This window comes from Fukomys damarensis, unplaced genomic scaffold (assembly GCF_012274545.1).
Source record: "Fukomys damarensis isolate Sample0158 unplaced genomic scaffold, DMR_v1.0_HiC HiC_scaffold_24, whole genome shotgun sequence".
Classification (NCBI taxonomy): Eukaryota; Metazoa; Chordata; class Mammalia; order Rodentia; family Bathyergidae; genus Fukomys; species Fukomys damarensis.
This window is the reverse complement of record NW_022900936.1, coordinates 46,413,885-46,424,984: the sequence shown is the minus strand read 5'-3', so window position 1 is coordinate 46,424,984 and position 11,100 is coordinate 46,413,885.

The window sequence follows — 11,100 nt, the reverse complement described above, 5'->3', positions numbered from 1 at the left end:
AGTCACCAACTTTGTGTACCCTTTCAATAAAATATGTGTAGGGCAGGAAGATAGGGGTTGAGGAGACCAAAGTAGGCATTGTTCAGGTTGCAAAAGAACTGGAGTACAGACAAGGAGGCTTAAAAGTTAGGCTTAGGAAAAGAATGATAGAAAGAAAATACTATGGACTGCGCAGAGTCATGTAAAGGAAATAAATAACTAAAACATTAATTTGCACGAAATAGCAAAGCAAATGTTTCCACAAGTTTTTTTTTTAAAAACTTGTCTTTTAGAGAGTGTTTGCCAGAGGTGCAAATGGTTTTAGAGCCTCACCTTTTTAAGACAATGACAAAGAAGAAATTTGTTTGCCCACACAGGCTTTTGCCAGAGTGAAGACAGGATGCTCTCTCTGAAGAGAGATATCCCAAGAGGTTGTCTTTTGCCATATTTGCTTCCAGATCATATTTGTTTTTCCTTCTCAATGTCCTCTGTTAAATCTCGTGTCCTCTATATGCTACTTTAAAGAGTTAATCAGTGATGGAATTTCCATATCACCAGAAAAATGTCACTTACCCCAGGAAAAGTATATAATTTTTGTATAGATATTTTACTTTTGTATTATCATTCAACCTATGTATGTTAGAAGTGGTAACATTTTATACATGAGAACACAAAGGCCTGACACATTTACTGAAATGCTCAAAGTTAACCAACCATGAAATTTTCACTCTGCTCCCTCCTGGCTCTGACGTCAATGCAATTTTGAAGGCAAAAGAGATAGTGTCAGGACTTTATGTTCTACCCAAGCAATTTCTTGGCCAAAACTTGACTGAAACCTTTTGAGTTAGTGATAGCAGAGGGAGAAAAGGCAAATCAAATGCCCCTTTGAATTTCAGTGACAAAGGAGAGTTGCATTGGCTTATACTATTTTATAAATATAAAGCCAGACAACTACTTGAATTACAAGAATAAAAGTGATTTCAGAGTACTCAACTCAGCATTTCTAAGATTCCTTCCTTCATATTCTGTAAGACTCTCATTTTAGCACCATTTTCTAGTTTCCAAACCCAGTGATAATTTTTTCTCATCATTTTAAGAATAATACAATTTCCACTAATTCCCTCAGCATTAAAAATGAAGACAATGTAGATAGAAAGTTGCTCTTGCTAGTCTCATGAAATCTTTTCTTCAAAATGAACCTCTATTGCACAAAAAAATAACAGCAAGAATCAACAAATAGGATTACATCAAACTAAAAAGCTAAAAGGCTTCTGTATAGTAAAACAATCAATCAATAGAATGAAGAGACAACCTACAGAAAGGGAAAATTTTTTGCCAGCTCCTCCCCAGACAGGGGACTAATATCTAGAAAACTTTGTACAATAGAATCACACCAGGAGTATACACCTGTTAAAAACACACCTTCCTAGAGGCCACTCCAAGCCTACTTCACCAAAATCTCCAGGAGTATAAGCTAAGATGTTTATGTTGTGCTTTCTAGTTGATCCTAGTGAAAACTTAAGTTTGAGAACTATGGCTTCAGCCTAAACTGGTGATACAACAATTCAAGGTCACAGTGTAATTTGTGCTATTATGGCACTAAACATATTCGTTACATAGCTAAAACTTGGAAACTGCCCATTTGCCCATCAGATGGAGACTGGATAAAGAAGATGTAGTTTTTCTATAAAATGGAATACTACTCAGCCATAAAGAATGAGAAATTAGAGTCATTCATAGGAAAATGGATATATATTGAGGATATACTCCTAAGTGAAATAAATAATTCACACATGTATAAATACAGAATAGTTTCTCTGGTATGAAAAAACTATAATGGTACATAAGATCCTAATAAGATAATTGACAATGTGAAATATGAAGAAAAGGGCTAAAGGTGTAGGGGAAGTGGGAAGGGTAGGGGAAAGGTAATAAGGGAAAAGAAAAAAAACATGAGAAAATGGAAATAAAGTATTTGTAAACAGGGAAGGGAGGAGGGAGTGAAAGGGGGCAGGGATAAAGGGAAAAAATGAGAACCAAGACCTGTCATGTGTACAAGATCCCAATGATGAATGTAACTGTACTGTATACCTACAATGTACCAACAAACTCAATGAGAAAAAAAAAAAAAAAAAACATTTTCTTTACCACTTAGATCTTTCCCAGAATATTATTGCCCTAAGAAATGGCAGTTTCCTGTAACATTGCTCCAAGCTGATACTTTTAGATGTTAAATAAAGAGGCAGCATTCCACTCCTGCCCTAACCCTGGCCAAATAAAATAAAGATAGAGACACATTTCCTCCCTTCTTCTACTTGTCCTCACTTCTTACCAAGAGCTAGTTAATAACAAATGTGATAATTTTATCCTCTGTTAATGTTTAGGTTCTTTTTGGCCTAGTTTTACAAAGAAATGGAATAGTTAGAACTTTTTTAAGGAATGCAATGCCTTTGCTTTCATAAGAAAGGACTAACTCTCCATATCTGTGGCAAATGCATTGAAATCAACTACCTTAAAAGGAAGATTCCCAGGATGGAAGTCCATAAGAGATAGGGAAGTGAATGAGTGTTTCATGACCTGTTTTCTGTTATGGGCCTGAATACACAGTGATAGCTCTCACCTTATTCTGAGCCCCAGTGGAGAGGAAGTTCAAAGCCAATTAGCCACTAATGGGAAAGTCATGTTAACTTTTGACATCCTCTTTTCCCCTTTTTCATTTCCACAAACTAAGTTTCTACACACAAGCAGACAGTTATGGGTAAGCCCAGTTGAAATAATGCCAGCTGACAGGGTCACACATAGATCCATATTGCCTCACAGAAGGCTGGAGAGAACTTCAATATAGGATTATTAGCTTCTCAGAAAAATGAGAAAGTACTTGGTTAAATTTTTTCTAAAATACCAAAAACTACATTTAAAACACATATATGAAAATGTTACTCAACAAATAGTACAGTAAAGATGTTCTTCATTGATGGATCCAGCAAGTGTTTTTAAAGTTTCTACTATAGGATAGGCTCTGTGCTAGACATTGGGGATTCAAAGATAAATAAGAGACAGATTTGCCTCAAAGAGCTTGTTTCTAGTAGGTGGAAGATAAAATATTTAACAACAGCATACAATAAGAAATTATGGATGTTATGGAAAGGGGTGAACAGGACAAGAGGGAATAGTCAAGAGGTCTCTGGAAAGCAAGAGACAGGATGCATTTCTCTTCAATAATGTGTTCATTGGCAGGTAAGGGAAGTCTAGGACAGCTGAACAGAAGTACCCAGGTGTAAGACCTATGGCACCTTTAAAAGTGTCAACTAATTTGGGTCCCCTTGAACTTTATAGAGTAAAAAGAACAAGACCAAATAAAGATGATTCTGAAGAAGAAAGAGAGCTCATGAAGAAGTGAATGATACGCTAAGGTGCTAAAGTTCAATGGAGTGCCAATGAAAAGCTTTAAGACGTCTCAGAAAGTTCACTCTGGATGAACTGCAGAGATTGAAAAGAGGAAGCATTCAAGGCTTGAAACCAGCATGGAAGCCATTGCATGCATCAGGACAAAATCCAGAAGCATGAATCACAGCAAGGATGGTGAAATAGAGGTGCATAAAGATCAGATGTTGGGCCAGGGATTTAGCTCAGTGGTTCTGCTGCCTGCCTCGCAAGCACAAGGACCCAGGTTTGATCCCTGGAGTCAAAAAAAAAAGATCAGATGGTAGTGCTTCTAAAAGAATGGAAATAATATAAATTACTGATGAAAACCCAGCTGACTCATTGTCCTTCTCATTCTTCCAAGTACTCAGGATATTTGCTCAAACGATTTCATGTGGGGCATAAATGGATGTGACAACTGGCAAGTTCAGTTTCACTTTTTTTATACAGAATTTAGAAGTGCTGCTGAGCAGTAAGACAGTTGAAATATAGACAAAGCTGATAGAAAAGAGAAAGAGAGTATAAATTACTGTAAAACAAGCAATTCTCAGTGGTTGCCAGAGAATAAAGGTTAGGGGTTGAGTTTGACTACAAAAAGTTAACAAGAAGGAATTTCTAGTGGAGAAATGAAACTGTCCTATATCTTCCCTACAGCACTAGTTACATGATTCTGTACTTTTGGTAAAACTCAGACATGTACATTTTTAAAAATGAATTTTACTATCTAATTTTTAATAGGAAGAAAAGGCAAAAAATAGGCAATTCTCAATAATAAATAAAGCATATAGGGATCTGAGAAGGGAAATCTACTTACTTTGTGGGATTCTTTCATTTATTTCACAAATACTTATTAAGCATATAGTATATGCCATAAACTGCACTAGGTGCTGGATATATGGTAGGAAACCAAAAAAAAAAAATTTATAAGCATATTACAAAAACTTGACAAATTTCCCTGAAGTGTGATATGGAAGCTAAACTCTCAAGTATAGTTTATTTAAGTTGATTGAATACAAAGAGGCTGTGATCAAAGGCAAGAACATTTAAGGAGATCCTGTTAAAAACACATACCCCTCCTTGCTGAATCCATTTCTGTCTGTATAATTTAATCTTTTTTCTTTTTTGGTGTTGAGATTAAATCCACAGCCTCATGTGCAAGTTAAGCACATATTCATATCACTGAGCTACAAGCCCAAACACTGTAATTTACCTTATAGAGCACATCTTGCAAACTTTTGCTCTCAGATATGATTGAGCAAAAATTATCAGACTACCTGTCCTGCCACAACCAATAAATTATATATGAGGAAATTATTTTTAAGCATTGGACAAGAAGAAACTCAAAACCATGATCCCAGTGAGAGGACAACTTAGAGATGATGAAATTAGAAGCCAAGGACTTTGGGCCAGGAATTTAGCTCAGTGACACCACATCTGCCACACAAATGCAAGGTTCTGAGTTAGATCCCTGATATGGGGGTTGGGGGAACATCGAGGACTTTAAAGTAGCTATTATAAATATGGCTCAAATAATTAAATATATGTTCAAAGAATTAAGGAAAGTCTGGGATTCATGCATTTAAAAAATAGGAAAGCTTAGAAGAACAACAAACTGTAAAAAAGAACTATATGGAAATTATGGAATTAAAATTTCAATGACCTCCCTCCCCCACAAAAAGAATCATAGTATATCAAAGATGGTAAATGTTCTAGTTAGTGTTTGCAAGTGCTTGCAGGGCTGGGGCAAGGATTCTCAAAAGATTGCACACGCTCTGAATCAGAATTAATGCAGGACACGAAAATTTACAAGATTGACCTACAATGGCCACCCACAGAGTGAAATGTAGAAGAGTGCAAAAGATCTGTCCATGTGCTAGAGATCCAAAGGATCCAGTGAAAGACCTGGAACCCTTGGCAATGTCCTATAGGAGTTCACATCAGGAGATCAAAGAATCTGTGATGGGAAACTGGGGGGAGTCTATGAGAGGAGATCAAAGGATTAGTGCTATAAACTACAGAGAAATTTCCCTTTTCTTTCCTTTCTTTTTTGTTTATTTATTTTGTATCATTTTGTTTTTTGGGTGGTTTGTTTTTTCATGAGTGTGATCATTATTTTTAGCTTTTTTGTTTTGTTCTTGCCCTCCCTTCTTTCCCTCCAGCTTTCATCAATTTCCTAAGGCTTAGGTAATCTCACTTTGTCCTTCAGCCTTGCTTCTAATCTCTTCCTCTTCTTTATTTCTCTATTTTTTTTTCTTACTCCTCTTAAATTTTTTCCCTTTAGGGTAAAATCACTCTAGTGAGTGGATATTTACTGTATATAATTGTCTGATTTGTCTTATATCTTGTTATATAACTACTATTGCCTATGGTTAAATTGGCAAATTAATAGTTACCTGTCATTTACTACTCTGTGTTTAATGCTACTGTTATTATTGGTCATACTACTTAAGCCAAGATGACATAGTTGTGATCAATTTATCTTCCTTGTATGCCAATACCTAGATTGTTCAGAGGTCATAAACAATAAACTATAAAATATAGCTCATTACCAAAGAATTGGGTGCCAGGCAACATGCCATCCCTCATAAATTGGGACAGAATCAAAATTCAAAAACTGGCTGCTCCTAGAAGACATATCTGAAAAGTAGCCATTTCCTAAAAAGGTCTCAATATTATTAATAAAGCTATCTACCATAAGCAATTTACAAGCCTCAGTGAAGAAAACAAATAGACCAAAAAAATAGAAAATGAGAAAACACAGAGGCAAGATACAACCCATAATGCCCAACTCACCAAAGGCAAATCAGCAGGGCACTGAGGTGGGAGAAATAAATTTTATTTATTTATGTATTATTTATTTATTCTGAATTTTATGAAACAGTGTCAGCAGAAGTAACAAAACAGATCAACAAGGCTTCACAAAAATAAAACAGATGTAATTAGAGAATGACCATAATGAAGGAAATGATTAATGAATCTAGAGTAGATACAAATCAAAAAAATAAGGAACTTAAAAAAGACACACAAGGGCCAGGCATGGTGGCGCATGCTTGTAATCCCAGCACTCGAGAGGCTGAGGCAGGAGGATCACTGTGAGTTTGAGACCAGCCTGGGATACATAGTGAGTACCATGTCAGTCTCAACTACATAGTGAGACCCTGCCTCAAAAAAACAAAAAATGAACAAACAACCAAAACAACACACAAACCATGAATGCACAACGCAGGAAAGAACTGGATTCCAGGATAGGTGAACTGGGAGGGGTAGGAGAAAGGAAAGAAGGGAAAGAGAGAAATATGAGATAAGAAATAAATGGAAACAAAGTTTTTGCAAATAGGAAGGGCTTGAGGGGTTGAAAGGAGGGTAGGGAAATGGGAAAAAAATAAAAACCAAGATACATCGTGTAAAGGTGCAAATTCCCAATGATGAATGTACATGTATTGTATACCTAAAATGTACCAATAAAAGAATTTAAGAGATTAAAAAAAGAACTGGATTCCATAAAACAGACTCAAATAGAGATTCAGAAGATTAAAAATTTTATTGAAAATATATGTAGCAGTGTCAACCAATGTAAAGATTGAATATTAGGCCTAGAAAAAAAGACTTCTGCTGGCAATAATCAAATAAAAGCCTCTGACCATGAAAAATAAATCCAACAGCTGATGAAAGATGAAAAGAAGAATAACATAAGGTTAATTGAAATCCATGAAGAATCATATGATAGCACAAAGGACATTAAAAAAACCTGGTCACAGAAATAATAGCAGAAAACTTTCCAAGCATAGAAAAAGAACTTGAGGTACAGGTTGGTAAAGCATATAGAACTCCAAATAGCCATGATCAGGATAAAACTACACTAAGGTAAATAATAGTCAGAGTTCCAGAAATTCAACACAAGAACAGAATATTAAGAGCTATTAGAGAAAAGAAACAAATTACCTACAAAGAAAAACTCACCAGAATCATATCAGACTTCTCAACATAGACCCATAAGTCAACAGGAGCTTGGAGTGAAGTATTTTTTTATTAATTTTATTGGTACATTTAATGTATACAATAAAATAACATTCAATGTAGGAAATTTGTACCTTTAAGTAATCAACCTTGGTTCTTATTTTCCCCCATTCCCCTGCCCTCCCTTCAACTCTTTCCTCCCTTCCTATCTACAAAGAGTATTTCAAGTACTAAAAGAAAACCATCTCCAACCCAGATTGATGTACCCTGCAAAATTATCTTTCAAAGTTGTAGAAATAAGGTATTTCCATGATAAAGAATACCTGAAGAAATTCATGGCCACAAAACCAGCACTCCAAAATTTTCTGAATGATATTCTAGAAAAAAACAATAAAGATTATTGTTATTCCAAGAAATTTAATAGCGTGAATCCACCAGGCAAGCAATTAAACAGAAAGAAAAGAAAGGGTACCAACAACAGGAAAATAATTCAAGAGCAAGTCAATACATGTCAGTTATAACTATAAATGCGAACTGTCTCAACATACCAATCAAAAGAAACAGGCTGACAGAGTGTATGAAAAAACAATATCCAACAATATGCTGCATACAAGAAACACAGTTAACTCAAAAATAAAGACTGAATGTCAAAGGATGGAAAACAATACTCCATGCAAAAGGAACTAAGAAACAAGCAGAGTTACCTATTCTATTTGCAGACAAAGTGGATTTCAAGCCAAAATTGATCAGAAGAGACAAAGGTCACTACATACTTGTTAATGGAATAAACCAAGAGGGAGAGATAACAATCATAAATATATATGCACCAAATACTCGTGCACCTAATTACATAACACAAACACTAATGGTATGAAAAACTAGATAAGCACTAATGTAATTGTAATGGGGGACCTCATACACCAACATCACAAACATAGAGGTCAACTAGACAAAAAAATTAACAGAAATGTCAGACCTGAACCAAACCTTTGAACAAATGGATTTAGTAGATATCTACAGTGTTCCACCCAACAACAGAATACACATTCTTCTCAGCAGCACATAAGACCTTCTTCAAAATAGACCACATACTAGCTCATAGAACATCCTTAGGTTAATGTAAAGGAACTGAAATTATTCCATCCATATTATCAGATCATAGTAAAATGAAACTGGAAATCAAGGGTAAAAGAAACCACAGGAGCTACATAAGCACATAGAAATTAAATAACACCCCCCTGAAAAAAAACTAATGGATCACAGATGAAATTTAAAAAAAAATTAGATAGTTTCTACAATTAAACAATAATGCCCTTACAACATACCAAAACGTGTAGGACACAAAGAAAGCAGTCCTATGAGAGAAATTTAAACTGATTAACTATCACATCAGAAAAACAAAGTGAGTTCAAACAAGTAACCTAATGTTGACCCGCGACCTTCTAAAATAAGAGCAAGATAACCCCAAAGTATATACAAGGGAAGAAATTGTAAAGATCAGTGGAAAAATTAATGCAACTGAAAATGAGAAAACAATACAAAGAATCAATGAATAAAAGAGTTTGTTCTTTGACAGAATAAATAAAGTAACAAACCCTTAGCCAAACTTATCTAAAGAAAGAGAAAAATGATTAGGAATGAAAAGGGCAAAATCACAAGGATCCAGCAGAAAGCCAGAAGATCAATACTTATTTTGAGAATCTGTATTCTGATAAGATGGAAAACTTAGAAGAAATGGACAGATTTCTAGATACATAGGAATTACAAAGGCTCAATCAAGAAGATATAAAAAATTCTAGATAACCAAATGAAATTGAAGAAGTAACAAAAAATAAATTTCCAACAGAAAAAGCACAGGTCCTACTGTTGAATTCTAAAAAAATTTTAGAGAATATTTAATGCCACTATGCTTCATACTGTTTAATAAAATGGAAAGAGAAGCAAGGCTTCCAAATTCATTCCTGATTTCAAAACCAGAAAAAGATCCAACCTTTAAAGAAAACTACAGGTCAATCTCTTTAGTGAACATAGATGCAAAAATCCTCAAAAAGATATTGGTAAAAAGAATGCAGCAACTCATCAAAAAGATTAAATAAAATGACCAACTAAAATTTATCCCAGGGATGCAAGGGTGATTTAACATACATAAATCAATAAATGTAATATAGCACATTGACAGAAACAGATACAAATAACATCTCAATACATGACATCTCAATAGCTGTGGGAAAAGCATTTCACAAAATCCAACACCCATTCATAATAATACCCTATTGAAAATTGGAATAGATTATCTTTAGCTCAGTCTGATAAAAGCCATCTATGAAAAATCAACATCCAACATTATACTAAATGGTCAAAACCTGAAAACTTGCATTCTAAAATCAGGCACAAGACAAGAATGCCCAGTACAATCACTCCTGTTCAATACATATCTGAAAACATTAGCCAGGGCAATTAGACAAGAGAAAGAAATAAAAGGAATATGGATAGGATAGAAGAAGTTAAATTATCATCATTTGCTGATAACATGATAGTCTACACAGAAGACCCAAAAAAATTCACAGAAAGACTCCTACAATTAATGACCAAATTCAGCAGCATAGCCAGATAAAAAAGTCAACACTCAAAAATCAATAGCTTTTCTGTATAAAAATAACAAACTCACTGATAGAGAAATTAGGGAAATAATACCTTGCACAATAGCTTCAAGAAAAATTAAATATATAGGAATCAATCTAACAAAGGAAGGGAAAGATCTCCGCATTAAAAGCTACAGTATTCTGAAAAAGAAGAGGATACCAGAAAATGGAAAGAAATCCCTTGTTCTTGGGCAGGAAGAACCTATATAGAGCAAATGGACATACTTCCAAAATTGTTATACAGATTTAATGCAATCCCAATCAAAATAACAGTAACATACCTCACAGAACTAAAGAAAACAATCCTAAAATTCATATTGAACCAAAATAAAAAGCAATCCTGGGCAACAAAGGCAAGGCAGGGTCATCAAAATACCTGATTTGAAATTATACTACAAAACTACCATGATACTGAAGGAAAAAAAAAAAAAAAAAAAAAAAAAAAAAAAAAAAAAAAAAAAAAAACAGACCCAAAGAGCAATGGGACAGAATAGAGGATGCAGAAAAAAACCTCTCAGCACATTCAGCTACCTTATATTCGACAAATTCGCCAAACACCTTCACTGCAAGAAAGATAGCCTCTTTAATAAATCGCACTGGGAAAACCGCTTTTTGCATGTCAAAAATTGAACCTAGACCCATATCTCTCACCATGCGCTAAACTAAAATTGAAATGGATCAAAGATCTAAATATTAAAATAGAAACACTTAATCTTTTTTTTTTTTTACTTTATTGGCACTTTTTAAGTATACAGTACAGTTACATTCATCATTGGAATCTTGTACCCTTACATGACAGATCTTGGTTCTCATTTTTTTCCCAGACCCCTGCCCTCCCTTCACCCCCTCCACCCTCCCCTGTTTACAAAGACTTTGTTTCCATTTTTTCCTTTTCTCGTATTTAGAAATAATCTTCTGGAAGAGACAAGAGCTTAAACTCTTGAAGATATAAATGTAGGAACAAACTTTATGAACAAAATCTTGATCACACAGGAAATATTACACTGAATCAACAACTGGGATCACATCATAGTAAAAAGTTTTTGCACAGCAAAAAATCCACTAACAGAGTGAAGAAATAAGCCACAGTATAGGAAAA